General features: G+C 38.6%; 1 pseudogene; it reads left to right on the forward strand.

Moving 5' to 3' along the window:
• The window catches only part of LOC122738859, a 114,131-nt pseudogene extending 99,661 nt beyond the window's left edge, over positions 1-14,470 (forward strand).
• Positions 14,471-17,976: the final 3,506 nt, after the last annotated feature.

The following is a 17,976-nucleotide window of genomic DNA, read 5'->3' on the forward strand; positions in this document are numbered from 1 at the left end:
CCAAAAGATTGGCCACTTTGAAAATAAAATTTTGTACAGCAATTCATGACACAGATATATTACCTCATGTAATAATAATAATGCAATAATAATTTTCATTTACATAGTTATCAAATTTACAAAGTGCATTACATATATTATCTCATTTGATTTTCTCATCAACACTGAGTTAAGGTAAACAATCAACAACTCACATTTATATGGTGTTTTAAGTACCATACAAAGTACTTTGTCTATGAGGCAGGTAGTGCATTTCCATCCTCATTTTACAAGTGAGAAAACTAGATTCAGAGGTGAAGTGATTTGCTCAAGGTCATAAAGCCATTAAGTGTTGTCCTCCTAGCTCAGAGAAAGAAAGAAAGGATGGGCTCTGTGTTTGTGTGTGTGTGTGTATCTGTCTGTCTGTGTTTGTCTATGTCTGTGTCTGTGTTTAATTAGCCTAGTGTATAGATGCACAAACTGAGGCACTAAAAATGGTGAAGTGACTGTTACATGTTCACACAATCATTAAGTATCTGGACCAGGACTAGAACTTAGGCCTCCCGATTAGGCCCTGTCTGAGTCTCTTGAAAGTGTAACCTTTGTTCTTTGAGGCTATGTAGCTTTACTTCATCCATTCACATGTGGGCCAAAGGATCCTTCACAGATGGACATACTGAAAAGCATGATTCAGAATTGTTAACAGGACAAGTCCAACTTCCCTATTAAAAGAAGATGTGTGTGTATATGTGTGTGTTGTTATATATACATATATATATGTATGTTTGCATGCATGTATGTATATATACTTCTTGGTAAGTAAATGATCCTACTGAAAATAATGAATTTCATACTGTGACTTGATCATGGGACTGGGATAAGGGAAGGACTTTAGAAATCACTAATCCAACTTCTTATTTGCAGAGGAAGAAGGGAGAAGAGAAGGGACTTACTCAGTATCTCAAAGTAAGTGGCAAAAGCCAATATTCACACTCAAGTCTTCTGATTGCCAAACATGGGCTTTCCATGTCCCACACTGCAAATAGCCCAAGCACTGCAGGATGGTATACTATAAATTATGGAATGGAAGCTGTTGTCCTAATTTTAAAGAAAGCATGTCACCATGTTGTCTCTGAGTCCTGCTTTGTATTTCTTGTTTTTTTGTTTTTTGGGGGTTTTTTTGTGAGGCAATTGGGGTTAAGTGACTTGCCTAGGGTCACACAGCTAGTTAAGTGTTAAGGGTCTGAGGCCAGATTTTAACTCAGGTCCTCCTGACTCCAGGGCCGATGCTCTATCCACTGTGCCACCTAGCTGCCCCCTGCTTTGTATTTCAAAGCAAGACATGAAGGCCTTGAGTTCCATCAGGCCACAAAAAAGCACTATACTTGGTAGGGACAAGAATAGGAACTACACCTGTGATTTCATTAGTATAAGGAATCCCTAGGTGAGGAAACCTTCTCTACCAATGCAGGTCAGCACCTTTTTTGCAAGTTATAATTTTGATTTCCTATAGGTACATGACTTGCCCAGGGTCATACAACCAATTTGTGTCAGAGGAAGGCCTTAGACCCCAATTGTCTTGCTATAAGGCCTTTGCTCAATCTACTCTGCCATATTGCCTGGACTATATTTACTAAACAAAAATAATGTTACTGGAATTTGACATTTTTTTCTATTAGTGGGGACAGATTTTCACTAAGTATCTCCCCTGGCCCTCATATTAAACAACAACAGTCATTTGCTCAATGATTTGTTTGAAGCTGAGGTATAGCCTTTGGCCATGCCACCAAATGAAATTAATTTGACTCCTTCTGGGATTTAACCCATGACCTTGGCCTGATTAGCTCCATGCTGCAAACACTTGACCTAACTAAATAGACTAACCAGATAGATTAAACATAGTAGACAGGGCCTTAGGTTGGGCCAGATACTGACTTAAAGTACCAAGATCCAAACACCCACCAGACTGGAAAAGCTTTAAGCATCGATCCAAGTACAGTCAGAGTCTGTTGTACAAGAACCAGCCTAGTTAAGTATGTAAATCTCAGGTTTGTTCCATGGAGTTTTAGGAAGGAGTTGTTCTCTTACAATTCCTTGGATAGAGTTCTTGGGTTCAAGTAGTTCTTTATTTATTCAAGTAGTTTTTTTATTAAAAACTACAGTAATATTCTATCAAATAATCTTCCCTCTTTCTTATCTTTCATACACAAATAAATGATCAATTCCTAACAATTTCATCTCTGAAACATCTATGGAATCCACCTCTTTTATTCTTATCCCCACCACCACTATCTTAGTAATGCCCTTTGTTATCTCCCACCTGCTCTATTTTGAACACTTTCTGACAGGTCTTCCTATTTTGCCCTCCTTTTCCTTCAATACATCATTTCTGAAGTTGCCATTGATTATGTGACCCCTCTTTTCAAAATGCTTCAATAACTCCATTCCTTCCTCCAGTAAAATTCAAATTTTTGTGCTTAGCCTTCATGGTTCTTGACAATCTGACAAGAGCTCACCTTCCTAACATCATTTCATATTACTCCCCTCCATGTACCTCCACAAAACTGGACTACTTTTTGTCTCACAAACTGGCCAGGTATCATCTTGCCTTTATGCCTTTATTCACACTATTCTTAGAACTTGGAATGACCCCTTCCTTTTCTTTAGCTACTAAATTTTTACATATCCTTTAAAGGATGTGGTCTTAAAAACAACAGATGAATAAGATGTGTTTGTTAAATTGAACTGAACTCAAATTGGCTTGTCCTCTGTAAAGTTTTCCTTAATCTGTGGTCGATAATGAACTTCTTCCACAGACCTCATGTTGAATTTTATTTTGAATTTCTCTCTCTGTTTCTCTCTGTCTTTCTGTCTCTGTCTCTGTCTCTCTTTCTTTCTGTCTCTGTCTCTCTCTCTCTCTCTGTCTCTGATTCTGTCTCTATCTCTCTCTCTCTCCTTCCCTCTTGTAAGGGGATAAAATTCTAGCTATACTGTCTAAAATATCTAATGAATGGTCACCAATAAATTATAAGCTTTAGCCAGAGTTTAGACTTGTAAGCGTTTGTTAAGGAGAATAAGAATTTGGTGAAGAGAGAGAAAGGCCTAGATTCATCTATCTATCAAAGGGAGAGCGCATTTTAGCTCCACTCTCCACAAGAGTCCTCATGAAAGAGAGTGAGCCACACCGCCTTCAGCCCCCAAGCCTCCTGTAAAATTCACCACATCCCATCCACATGTACACACATCTCCAAGCTAATTGGCTGGTAGCCTTGATTGACAGTATGCACAAGCAAACATCACTTCCTAACACCAAGGACCTGACCTCATGGTTTGCCCTCAGACGCCTTCTCCTCATGGCGGAGCTTTCCTATAGTATCTCTCCAGCAGGTGGCATCACTCCAATCGTTACACTCTTAATGATAGATAGATGATTGATGTATGAAAAGTATTAAGCACTTATTACATGTCAAGCAGTGTGCTAAATATTGCAACACAAATTTTTAAAGTAGAGTCCCTGCCTTCAAAGAGAGTGCATACTAATAGATGAAATAATATAATACATATAGGGGACTAGGAGCCAGGGAGGGATATTTTGATTTGGAAAGTAAGAGAGATGATGAGGGGAGCCATAGTACACTAAAGCATTCTTTCTAGTAGCGATAGAAGTACTGATTGGGTTATATTTCCAGAACTAAAAGGGTGAGGGCAGAAAGGGTGTATATTAAAATGAGTGGGCCAGTTGGCAAGAAGAAAAGTCAATCATGTCTGGAACCAGCCCAGTTAGAAAAGACCATATGAGAGACCCATCAATCAGAACAGGTGGAGCCCCAGAGCAGGCATTGCAGAGCTAAAAGTCTCAAGTCCTCCATGACATGGTTTCTAATCCAGGAGGCAAGGATATATTGTAATCTGTTTTCTTTTGTTTTTTCAGTTTATTCCTCTAAACTCTATGCTTAACACTGGAGCAGGAATTATATCTTACTTAAGCTCATTATATCACTCAGCTTAACCTAGTACAGCCTTCCCCATACAGTAGTCACTAAATAAATCTATTGGAAGAATGAATGAATGAATGAATGAATGGGTTGAGGCAGTTAGCTTCCCAAATGTGTGTATAATAATAGAAATGTGTGTATCATAATAAAAATAATAGCTAGCATTTTAGAGCATTTAAGGTTTGCAAAATCATTTATATGTCAACTCATTGATCCTCACAATATTAGCTAGATGCTATTATTTTCACCCATTTTATAGATACGGAAACTGAGACTGAGAAAGGTTAAGTGATTGCCCAAGGTCACATAGCTCATAAGTCCCTAGGGCAGAATACAAACTCAGTTCTTCGTAACTCAAAATCCAGTCTTCTATCCATTCTAACTAACCATTCACCTAACTACCTCATATATATAAATATATGTATATATACTTCTAATCCTGTTTTGATGTTTCATCATGGTGCCCTAGTTTCTTTAACTGATCCTCATATGTCATAGACTCACAATTTCTTTCCCTTCTAATTATCCTCTTCTGAACAGTCTAGCAACTTATTGATGACTTTTTTTTTTAATTGAGCACCCTGAACCGAACCCAAGGAAGTCAGAGGCAAACTTTTGACAGGGTCAATCAAGCTAAGAAGGGCAGCTAGGTGGTTCAGTGGATGGAGTGCTGGGTCTGGAGACAGAAAGACTCATCTTCTTGAGTTCAAATCTGGCCTCAGACACTTACTAGTGACTAGCAAGTCACTTAAGACTGTTTGCCTCTGTTTATTCATCTGGAAAATGATCTGGAAAAGTAAATGGCAAACCACTCCAGTATCTCTGCCAAGAAAACCTTATAAAGAGTTAGAAATGACCAAACAACAACAACAAAATCAAACTGAGAAAGCTTTGAGTACAAGCATAGAAATAGACTTTGTTGTCACTCAGGAACAAACAGCTAAACTTAGAGAGACCCAATCAAAAGTCTAGCTGTGGAGCAACATCTTTTTGCAGAGGGGTGGGGGTGGTGGGAGACAAAACAGTTCACATACACTTACTAAGTACCTCCTATATGCCAGGTACTGTGCCTTTGGGGATATGAGGAAAGGCCCAAAAAATTTCCTATTTTCATTAAGTGACAAATATGGTGATGTTTTCCATGATCATATATGTATAACCCATATCCGATTATTTACTGCCTTGGGGGGAGGGGGGAGGAGGGGGTGAAGGAGGGATAGAGATTGGAATAGAAAAATATAAATAAAAATGTTTAATCTAGAAAGGTGGGGGAGGGGTGTTCTGGGAAAGGTACAGGAGGTATATATGTATTTATATACACACACACATATATATATATATATGTTGTGCATTTATGAGTTATTTAGTATTATTTTATAGTAATTATATCTAAACAAATTTGTCATATAAATTATTTATATAAATTGATATGTATTTGTTATTTATAAAACAGTTATTTAAGGAATTAACATGCTAAGTTATATTATTAGAATATATCTAGGTATATCTAAATGTGATAATGTAGAAAATTTACATTATATGTCATATATGTGTCTGTGTATATTATATCTATCTTTGATATATATACAAAATATAATTATATATCACAAATAACATTTTTTAAAAAATTTTAAGTCTCTATTCTTAAGGAGCTCATGGACTAATGAGGAGACAACATAAAAACAACTACATACAAACAAGGTGTATACAAGAGAAATTGGGAATAATCAACAGGGGGAAGGCATTCGAATTAAGGGAGATCTATGTGGAAAAGCTTCCTCTAGAAGGTGGCAAGAAAGGATTATAATATGTATTTACTCAAGGGGAACTCATGAAAAAAAAATAATAATGGACAACATGTATGTGGTGCTTACTATATGGCAGGAATTGTGTTGAGTACTAGACAAATATTTATACATTTTGATCCTTACAATAGCTGTGGGAGGAAGGTGCCATTGTTATTTCTGTTTTATAGTTGAGGAAACTGAGGGAGACAGAAGTTAAGTGACTTGCCCAAGGTCACATAGATAGTAAGTGTCTAAGGCCATATTTGAACTCAGGTCTTCCTGACTTCAGGCCTGGTGCACTATCTACTACATCACCTTGAAATATTAAAGTTTACATATGTACATACAGTCCCAGTGTTGGAGCCTTCATGCATTCAGGACCAGGCTTTATCTACCCTTCTTTAGACATTGGTGGGGATTGATAGCTCTCTGAAATCTCAGGGACAAAAGGTATCCAAGAGGTTTCTATGCTAGAGGCATCTGAACAGGAGAGACTTGTAGTAGTCAATAGTTGATAGTTTCAGTGTCAGAAAGAACTGAGTTCAAGCTCCATCCTAGCTCTGTGAGCTTAGGCAGCACAACTTCCCAGTGCCCCAGGCAACTCTCTCTAATACTAAAAGTTGAAGAGGTGCTAGTCCACTTTGTAGAAGCAGCTGGGTGGCACAGTCAGTAGAGAGCTGGACCCAAGTGCAAACTGGCCTCACATATGTCACTTAACCTATGTCTGTCTCAGTTTCCTCAATTGTAAAATGGAGATAATAATAACACCACCTTCCCAGGGTTATTGGGAGGATCAAAATGTGTAAATATTTGTAAAATACTTAGAAGGATGCCTGCTACATAGTAAGTACTTAATTAAATGAGGTTTTTTTCCCTTCCAACACACACACACACACACACACACACACACACACACACACATCAATCACAAAGCTGGTGCCAAATGAAGCCTGAACAGGAATTCCCTCTACAACATCCCAAAGAAAGTAGTTAAACAGTCTCTGGTCTAAGACTTTCAAATAACAGGGAACTCACTACTTAATGACATAGCCCAAATAGTGCTACAAAACATGAATCCTGTGAATTCTGCACTGAGTGGTTGGTTACCTGCGAGTATTGCTAGTAGAAATTCATTGAATGTACACTAGGAATGACCAGTGACAAGTAGTTTCACCTCACCCTTCCTTTCAACTAGCCTGCCCAACTGTTAACAGCCAGGCCTCTCTCTAAAATGGGCTCACACCTTCATAAAGGAAGACTTCAGAACTCTTTAAAAGGCTTTTGAAGGGCCTTGCTGGAGGAGGCATTTGGCATTCTTCTCCCAAGGGTTCCAGTTCTCTGTAAGCTTCAGGGGAGAGGAGGAGGGGCAAAGGAGGGATGGAGAAAGAAGAAAGGAAAATCGCTTCTTTGTACAGGCCCTCCAAGCTCCCCATGACACGCTGACTCTTCCCAACCCACTGCCAGAGGCAAGGAGCCAGTAATACAACTCAAGTCTTAATAACCCATCAAACCTCATGAAAAAGGGAACATCAAATAAGACTAAATTGATCAGAGGCCCAGGCCCAGGGGGGCCCTTCTTACAGGCTTTGCAGGTTCTTCTACTTCTGCCAATGAGTGTAAGTGTGTGGGTCCTGGATCCCTCCTTTCAATTGCTTTCTTGACCATAGGAATAGGGGGAGCTGGCCATCACTTGGAGTTGGGACAGAGGAAATGTCCATCTTGCCTCTTCCCTACCCCAAAGGAAATGACTTTTCAGAGAAGAGTTGATCATTTTTGAAATGTCTTCGGAAAACACATCCCTCATTTTAAAGAGGAAGAAAGTGAAACCCTGAGGTAGCAAGTGACTCATATGTACAGTAGAAAAGCCCAGAATTTTCCCCATTTTTTGGTCCATACAAATAAGTGACTAGACAATTTGAACCAAAATGTTAAGTTCAAAGTCATTAGCTGGGAATGGAAATAGGGAGAGGGTTGAAACTTTCATGCTTTGGAAAGGTTAAGAAAAAAAGTGTCAAGGGATGCACTTAAAAGAACTTATAAGAACTTTTTTAAAGTTTCCTGGAAATTAAGGAGCTCATACAGTCTACCATTCAGATAAAGTACGTAAAAATAAATCCCCAAAATAAAATATATTGGATTTCCCTTCATATGGAAAGTTTCCTACTCCATGAAAACAATGTCCCAATGGAGTTTTCTATCAAACTCCAACCATATGAAAAATATTTATAAGTGTTGAAACAGGATTTCTCTGTTCACCTATCTCTTGTACAAGGACCTTCAGTATGTTTATAGTAATGGGAGTGGGGTCATGGAGATTATTGATCGCTTTTGAAGATTGATTCATAAAATGCAAGAGCAAGTAAGAAGCCCAGAACACTGATCACAGAATGTGAGAGCTGGGAGGGACCTTAGAATATATAAACTCAGAAGAGGGGACCTTAGAACTTAGAATGGTAGAGCTAGAAGGAAGCTTAGAAGGAAGAATACAGAAGATCAGGGCTGAAGAAACCTTAGATATCATCTAGCTCAAATTCATTCACTTTACGAATGAAAGAATCATGGTTACACCTTGTTAAATGACTTGCCAAGGGGCACAAATTGAGTCATTAGTGGAGCCAGACCTATAGGCATCATGAGTTCCAGTTCAGGGCTCATTCCCCTACACTGTACTATCTGTTTAATTATGCTTAAATTTGGCATAATTTCTAACAAACAGAAAACAAAATTAGTGTAAGACTTTTTTAATGCAGTAAATTTATGTAACAGGCTCATACAACTCTTACTATCTTACTATCTTTCCATACCACCTTACTATCTTTCCAATTCCCCAATCCAGGGGATAGTAAATTATGTAACTCATGACCCAGGCCCCCTTCCAATATATTCTATTGAGAGTCTATACAATAGACACATAAAGGAAAAATCAGAAGCATTTAATAAAGATGTGAAATAACAATACATGACATCTGGTATAAACTCAAATGAGTATGACTTGTTCTAATTCCAGGGAAAGAACAACCTAATTTTCCCTTATTCCTTCTTATTCCTTAAGCATGGATGGTGAAAAACAATTTCTTTATTACTCATGGCTACAGAGGTAAATGCTTAAGATGCAGAATTGTCTGTTACCTGGATTTCTTTGCTGGAGTAACTCAGGGCAAACAGGATTGACTCTTACCCTTGCTCTGGAATCATCAAGGTTCCACTGTGATTTTAGATCTGGGCATGCCAAGATCATATCACATCACTCTCTTCTCTCTCTTTTCACTATTCACAACCCAGCCCTCATCTGCCAGTTTTACTTCAAACATGCTCATTAGCACTACCCCTGTTGCTACAGAAGCCTTATTATTTGCTCGACCTTATAGAACAATTCTCACTAACCAGATACTACCATGCTGTAACATGTCCATTCATTGTGGCCAATAAGGTCCTAAGTTCATGCCCACTACATTTATTGTTAGGGAATGAGGAAAGTAAATATTGTTCTTAATAGCTTTTTTAAAAAAAGTCCAATCTCAGGTTTCCATTAAAAATTAAAGATATCTGCTACTATATATATGCATATGCGTGCCCATAAATGCATATATACACAGGGATACCCCTGGAAGGTAATGGAAGGTGAAGATTTGCTTCCATTAGACTGCATCCACCCCATCATTTTAATAAAGTAGACATCTATCCTTCACTTGAATCCTCCTTTCATGTCTCATAAGGCATAGAGGTGACTCCAGGTTTCCCAATGTTTTGTGCATGGAACATAAACTCTGCTAAGTGCTAATAAGCTAAAAAGCTTTCAAATATAGAACCAAGGAAGGTTTGTGTGTCTATTTACCAAGGATATTCTTATCTAAGTTCAAAGATATCCATAACCAGGCTACAAGTCACCAGACAAATAGTTTGGCTCAAGTAACTCATAAAGACCATCGACTGAAACATGGACAAGTCCAATCTGCAACCATGAAAGGAGTAACCAAGCCAATGAAATCACAGATTCGTGGAAGTATGGAAGAGTAACAAGGTAGTGAAAGCACTGGTGAGAGCACAGAATTAGGAGTCAAGAGACCTGGGAACAAAGCTAAAACCTGAAATTCCCTCACTTAACCATATCCCCTTTTGCAAGCTATTTGATCTTTATTTTTTTTTTTTTTGGTGAAGCAATTGGGGTTAAGTGACTTGCCCAGGGTCACACAGTTAGTAAGTGTCAAGCATCTGAGGCTGGATTTGAACTCAGGTCTTCCTGACTCCAGGGCCTGTGCTTAATCCACTGTACCACCTAGCTGCCCCAAGCTATTTGATCTGAGTTTCAATGCCCTCTTGAATAAAGGGAGGAAATACTAATATTTAAAATCTCATGAGGTTGTTGTAAAGAAAGCACTTTGTGAAACTTACAATGCGTTGAAATGAGTTTTAATTAAATTTCTTCCAATCTTTGTTTCTGTATGTCTATGTCCACATGATATGTACATGTATAATATGCATATAATACATATACTATGTATATATAATAATATATATGCATACATCTATGTACATAGAATCTAGGGGGTGGGAAACTACATAAACTTAATAAACCACTATTTCAGGAGAACTCCATTTGTAGGTAACCCAAGGAACAATGGGAAAAATGGTAAATGGGTCTTCAGGAGGTTACATTACAATTCTGGTAATGATGATTTGTGCTCTGGAATGGGTAGGAAGAGGCATGGACAAAAGAATGTGGGTTGGTTCTAGATCAAGAATCAGATGGACACTCTGGGTGCTGTATTGGTACCTATGAAGTATTAAGAGACATCAAGGAAGGCCCTCAGTTCATATGCATGGCTCCCTTGTGGAGAAGTTACAGAAAACCTTGAATAATTGACAATGGTAAAATGCTTTCCATAAGAAGCTCTAGTTAATCCTGTGTAATAGATAACTACAGATATTCTTATGTCCATTTTACAGATAAGAAAACAGATTCCAAAAGGTGAATGCTGCTAATTACTTCAAGGGGAAATATGAAACCAGATCTTCCTAATCCAAGTTGGGCACCCCATCCACTACACAGTGCTAGCTCTATCTGAAAAGTCACTTTGAATCAAATGATACAAATGGGGTACCAGATGCAAGGATGGAAGATGAGTTCATAGATTGTTGAAATATATGTGTGTGTGTGTGTGTGTGTATGTTTGTGTATATGTGTGTGTGTATGTGTGCTGTGTGTGTCACACACAGAGGGCATGTGCTTGCAAATACTTATATATGTATATGCATAAACCACCCTTAAAAAGGAATGTTTTCACAGGCAGAATGAAATAAAAATGTTATCACTCTTCTAGCTGTAATCTCTGATTAGAACATTTAATCAATTAGCATTGCTGTTGTCAAAACTTGCTTCCAACAATGAATTAGAAACCTGCCTCAGGGCAGAGCTCAGCAGCTAGCCAGCTCTCACCCCTGTGGTTAAGAGGAAACTCTCCCCTGCCAGAAATGTCATGTTTTCTCTACAAGGGAAGCTTGAAGTCTCTGTCATAAAACATGAAGCCTCTTATCTGTCATTATTTATCTCGGCAGCACTAATGATACGTCAATCCCTTGAAAACAAAACACCATCAAAACCAAAAAGCCCCACTCTCTGGGCTCCTAAAGGGTAGAGTGCATTTTCACCTGGAGAGTTCTCAACTCTACAACGGTTCAGACTTGAGATATTTCGGGACAGGTTGCTGATGTGATGGATTGATGTTTCAAAATGGGTGGAGAACAGGGACTCCCTCTTTCAGTGAGGAGGGAGGGAGGCAGATGACTTTGCTCAGTTCTGTCTCACTTAAATCCAGTTCATTTGCATGTCAAGACATCACCCTCATGATGTCATTGGTTCTCTTGGAGAATGAAGGAGGAATAACAAAAAGAACATCTGCATAGAAGCTTAAGAGAGCTGGGAAAGGACCTTTGAAATCATCTAGTCATCTAGCTTTTTTTTTTTAATTTCACAAATTAAGAAACTGAGGCCCAGAGAGAGAAAGTGATTCATAAACAGTCATATAAGCATTGAATAAAAGGCAGAGATGGCATTTGAATTCCATCTTCTGACTCCAGAGCAAATGGGTTTTATCTCACTTTTTTCCTTTGCATCAACCTGCATGATTTCAAAATGGATCTTTGCAAAGTACAGACTGAAGAGATTAGTGCTCTTTTGTTTCAAAAGAGAAAATCGAGTAAAGATATGATCAAGGTTTATAAAACTGAAATGGGTCTAGATAGCCCAGATACAGATTTATACAATCAAAACTAGCCTAGATTAAACCCAACTGCTTTATTTTATAAATGGAGGGAAATTAGATCCCAGAAAGGGAAAGTGACTTGCCTAAGGTCTCACAGTTAATAAATAGCAGGACCAGGATTCAAACACAGATCCAGAACTCTTTCCACTACATATCAAAACCCAAGTATAATAGAATTTTGAGTCCTCTCTAATCTCTTGGAGCTTAAGATGGGAAAATTCAAGACACATAAAAGTATTTAAATGGCAGGGAGCAAACTTTGGGGGAATCATTATACACAAGGGGCAGTGCATGATGTTAAAAAATGTTTCCAAAATGTTTATATCATTATATCTTTTATTGTTGTAGTTTTCAACATGTTTTCCCATCTATTATCTCACAACAGGTTAACTAAGAGGAAGCAGGGTATCTGAAATTGAATCCTAATCTTGAAGACCACTGAGCACCATCAGATGCCACTGTGCAAGAGAGAATACACCACTGGATGGACAATGGGCACGACATAGACAATCCCATTCAACAGACGTTCACATGCCTACTATGTAGAGGGTCTTGTGCTTAAAGGAGAAAGGGGAAGAAAAAGCAAAAACACAGTCTGTGTTCATGAGGAGGGACACAACATGTGCACAAATAGCACAATACCACAGCAGTAAGTAGCATATAAGAATATTATTGGAGTAAGGTCAGAGGTTGTGATGGAAAGCATCCCTGAAAAGAGTCAGAGGTCCTTGTTGCTGGTCATGGAGGTCAAAAGGAAGAGGAGGTAGAGAAGAGCTGGTCCTGGTACCCAAGATTGAACCATTTCTGCTGAAGTCCATTTAGAATTCATCAGCATTTATGTAGTACTTTAAGGTTTGCAAAGAACTTTACACATTAACTCATTTGATCCTCACAATCATCCTGTAGGATAGGTGTTATTATCACCTTCATTTTACAGATGAAGAAAATGAATCTGCAGGAAGTTAAGTGACTTGCCCAGGGTCTCACAGTTAGTAAGTCTCTGAGGCAGGATTTTAAATGACACATCTGACTCTAACTCTTGCACTCTATCCTCTGTGCCACCTAGCTGCCCTATTTGCCTTCCTTCCTAAACCTAGTGGGCACAGGCTAGTATCACTGGGGCATGACTCCCCAGATGAATTTGTCCCAGGGTACTGGGATTTCTAGTTAGGATTCTAGGAAGATATTTTTCTTGTTCTCAAAGAGGACCATGATGTGGGGGTGGTGTCATGACTTGCATTGAATTGGATTTAAGTGAGAGAGGAAGGCTGTGCAAGGTCACCAACCTCACTGTCCTCCAGAGACATCTGGATTCAGTGGCAAGATGTATATCAGGATGACTGGAGATGACCTCTGATGTTTTAAGGCAATTGGCATTAAGTAACTTTCCCAGAGTCATGCAGCTAGCAAGTGTCTAAGGTGGGATTTGAACTTAGGTCCTCCCAACTTCAGCACCAGTGCTCTATCCACTGCACTACCTACCTGCCCCTAATTTTCCTTAAGTTGGGTATAAGTGAGGGTTTCATCCCAGAGGTGTCAATCCTTCTGTCCTTATAGGCAGAAAGTATGATTATATTAAGAACAAACCTTAGTACTTCCATTGTGGGGTTTTTTTGTTTGTTTTTAAGTTAATTTTTTTTTAATTAACAAAATTCATTTTCACTCCCTCCATCATTGTGAGGTAACAAATATGGAAAGTCAAACAAAACAAATTCTCCCATTGTCCATGACAAAAACAACAACAACAAAGTCTCTTTCTTTACCCTGCTTTTATCACTTTTCTACCAGTGGTGTGTAGTATGTTGTATCATTGTTCCTGTGGAATTATTGTGCAGATCAGTGTTATTAAGCTTTTTAAAGGGATTTGTTTTAATACCAGTTTTCTTACTCTACAAATTCTTCCCCTGGTTCTGCTCACAAGTTTTCCAAGTTTTACTGAAACAATTCCTTCCATCATTTCTTATGTCACGCTAGTATTCTATCACATTCATATATCACAATGTGTATGTCTCCTGTGTTCACAAGGATACACTGGGTTGATAGCATATTCCCAATATCTGACATCTAATCCTTGCCAACCTTAAACAGTAACCACATATCCACAAGATTAGTTGCACAGAGACGTCTTGGCATTACTTTGGAAAAGAGGGAAAATGCACCTACAGATAGACTTCGAGTACATTTGAAAGTAAATACACATCTCTCGTCTCTCTCCTTCCTCTGTTGCCGCCGCCATCAAGGACACCAGCCGTGTGCAGCCCATCAAGCTGGCTCTGGTCACCAATGTTCTGGGCCGGACAGTTCTCTGGGCCAGTGCACCCAGGTGCACGGGGAGTTTATGGATGACACGAGCCGCTTCATCATCTGCAACATGAAAGGCCCCATGCGGGAGAGAGATGTGCTCACCCTACTCGAGTCAGAACGTGAGGCCCAGAGGCTGCGGTGAAACCCGCCGGTGGAGGCCCCTAGGCTACTGCTTGTGGAAGGACTGCTAAGAGATACGTAAAATAAAAAGGTTTGTCTAAAAAAAAGAAAAGAAAGTAAACGCACACTTTTTATGGCTTGGGCAAATGGATAGAGAAGCAGATTTATGTAGTAGAAACCCCCTTCATTCAACAAGAAGTGATTAAGCACTCATATGTTCCAGACAGTCTGTGAGGCAACAGAGTTCAAAAAAGAACAAAAGACCAAAATGAAACCATTCCTGCTCCCAAGAAGCTTACATTCTACCATTGCAGGTGGAATCTTAATCTTGGCTTGACTACTGGTCAGCTATATGACCAGAAGGAAGTTATTTTCCCTCAATCCCTTCTTTGAGCTTAGCTTTGCCATGTATTAAATGAGGGGGTTGGGGTTAATGGTATCTAAGGTCCATTCCAGATAAACACATTCTGTCATTTCATTATTCTCGAAGCTCAAAGATGTTGAGTCCTTCCCCTAGCTCATAGATGATAAAAATGACACCATAAATACATGGCAGCAGAAAACCATGAACTCTTATGGACAATTAAATGATAAGGAAAATCAAATCATGCTTCTATTTCACATTTACAAAGGACAGCATCTCCTTAAGGCATTCTAGTTTATCCTGCCAGTCTCTCAATTGCACAGGTGTCATTACCTTTATTTTACTGATGGAGGAACTGAGATAAAGTGCCTTGCCCAAAGTCATAGATCCAGCCCATAACCAGGAACAGATATTAGAAGGCAAAATTCCTGGCTTTGGGATTTCTGCTGAGGTCATTCAACCACAAGTGTTTCTCAACTATGGACCCAATGACATGCTGAAAGACAGGAAATGTACACTCTTGAAGTTCTTAATTTCAGAAAGAATTAAGGGAGACTGAAGGACCATATTATTAAGAAAAACCAATGGATTTTGAATCAGAAGATCTATTGCTTATGGGGGAGGGGGGGCGGTTATAGGCAAATTTGCTTCCCTTCCTTGGGCCTCAGTTATCTCATCTGTCAAATGAGAGATTTGGATGATTTGATCTCTAAGGATATTCCAGCTTTCTATCTAATCATCCCTCACTTGATATAAAACAAGCCCTTACTGGATCTCAGAATTTAAGAAGTCTTTTTAAGGGGAAGGGATTGCTGAACAGATGGGAGAAATAGCATGGGCTAGAAAGCAATCTGGTATCAATTTTGTAAACACGAAAACAAAACAAACAAATAAAAAAAATCCTAAGTCCTCATTTGAGGCCAGTTCTTGTTTATTTCTCCCTGAAGAAAGAAAGCACAAGAAAATTCAATGTGTTTTGGCCCTTCTGACAACAACAGCAGCAGCAGCACATTTCAGAAAGGTATGTGAAACAATTTCCCTTTTGTGGCCTTTTTTGCTCCTTCCTCCTTTCCTTTATCAATAATTTTTAAAAGGGTTAATGTAAGACATTGACTAATGAGACATGACCTTTTTATGTTATCAAAATAAAAAGGGCTCTAACAGCCACTGTTGAGGACAGAGGCACTTAGCTCTGCAGGGACTCCTTCTTCCAGTTCGGGGTCATTCTCCTCATTCAGTTCTTTATTAGTCAGCCCTAGTCTCAGGACGGGGGTCCTGCTGTTTGGAGATTTTTACAGCTTTGATTGAGAATACTCTCCAGCCCACTGAGGGGTTTCTATAAGGATCCCGTTTGTTTTCAAGATGAGATCTCTGTGAATTCAGGCCTGTCCCTTCTGTGTTTCCAGAGTGGCTAAAAGAGATAAAAGCTATGCTTCCTTTTGACCTTAACTGGACGGTGGTAGCCTTGGCTTGTTTGGAATAATGAAGGCATATAAAGCTGTATAAATTAACTAGTGATTGACAGCTCTTTCTTCAAGACCACTTCTCTCCCCCACTTAAAGAAGTGTGTTATTCAGCACCTTCATTAGGTTAACCACTTTCATTCCAAGTAAATGTATATTTCTGGAATGGCAGCTATAATTTGTGTTAAGGCAGGTTAACACCATGACAGATCTGGATACAATGAAAATATGGAGTTGTGAAAGTTGCTTGAGGGAATTTACGAAATTATTAAAGAGTATAAATTTTCCTGGGTCATAGAATCATGGTTGGACAATGACAAAATGGAAAATGGTAATTATATCAGATCCATACTCTCACCTTCTTATAGAGTATTCAGTAATAGACAGGCCCATTTGGGACCTCCAACAAAAGGGGCTAGTCTTTTGAAGGTGTGTCATTATAATGCAGCAGTTTCACCAATATGGTATCCCCTTAAGTATTGACCCACAAAATTAGTATAAAAATTCCAGGCTTCTTCCTTTTTTCTAAGGAGTCATTTGTTTTTCCATATAACACTGAATGGTCAGTAAGAGGCAGCTTAGCACAATGGATTCAACACTGGACCTATAGTCTGGAAGATGTGGATTTAAATCCAGCCTCAGACACTTGCTATTTGTGTGACCCTGGGAAAATCAGCTAAACTCTCTGGGGCTCAGTTTTCTCCACTGTAAATTGAGAACGTCCTTGTCTCATTGAGTTATAATATGACACTATAATAATATGAGTATAAAATGACACTAAAGAAACTGTATTGAAAACTTTAATTTATAAATTTGTGCTAATGTTATTTGATGAAAGAGGAAACTCAGAGCCAAATGTTTTAAATAGTGGACATTCCAAGGCAAAAGCAGAAATGTGGGCCTGGGTTCCCACATGTATAAAAGTTTAGCCCCAGTTTACCCCACTTAGACAAAATCATGTCCTCATTCCCAGACAGGATCCTCTGTATCTTATGTCTGCGTATGTTTATAAGGTCTCAGGTAAAGCTCTTTAACTCTTAGGCCTTTCTTTTTTCATTTATAAAAGAAGGAGGTTGATCTTTATGTTTACTTAGACTGTGATATACTACATTCTAGAATTCTATATCCTAAAATCCACATCCATGTTCTCTGTACTAAGACCCCTTCTGGCTTTAACATTCTATGTTCTAAGGTTATTTCTACCTTCCATCTTTTATGTCCTCCAACCCCTTTGATGTCTGACATGCTATTACTCTGAGATTCTACCTATGACTTATGAAAATACTTTTGATTTCCCTATTCAGGAAAGGAATGGAACCCATGATCTAGAACCAAAGGTCTTATGGTATCTCTTATTACCCAAGAGAACATTATGTGACTTGATAATGAGCTGAGAAACATTTTTCTTCTTTATAGATGACTGCTTCACATCTATAAGAAAGGTGTGAATACCTCAAAGTTCAAAGTATATGATTATCTGAATGATCTGAGTAAATTTTATTGGGGAATAAATTGAAAACCCTTTCTTTAAAGGGAAATGACTTGCTCAAGGTCACACAGTTAGTAGAGTAGAGATTTGAACCCCAGTCTTTTGACTCCAAACCTGAAGCTGTATTACATTCATAGTGTTTCATATATATAACCAAAATTCATCCCTTTCTGCTGCAAATTATAGGGAAACAAGTGGAGAGATTAAGAAAG

This window comes from Dromiciops gliroides, chromosome 2, assembly GCF_019393635.1.
Source record: "Dromiciops gliroides isolate mDroGli1 chromosome 2, mDroGli1.pri, whole genome shotgun sequence".
Lineage (NCBI taxonomy): Eukaryota > Metazoa > Chordata > Mammalia > Microbiotheria > Microbiotheriidae > Dromiciops > Dromiciops gliroides.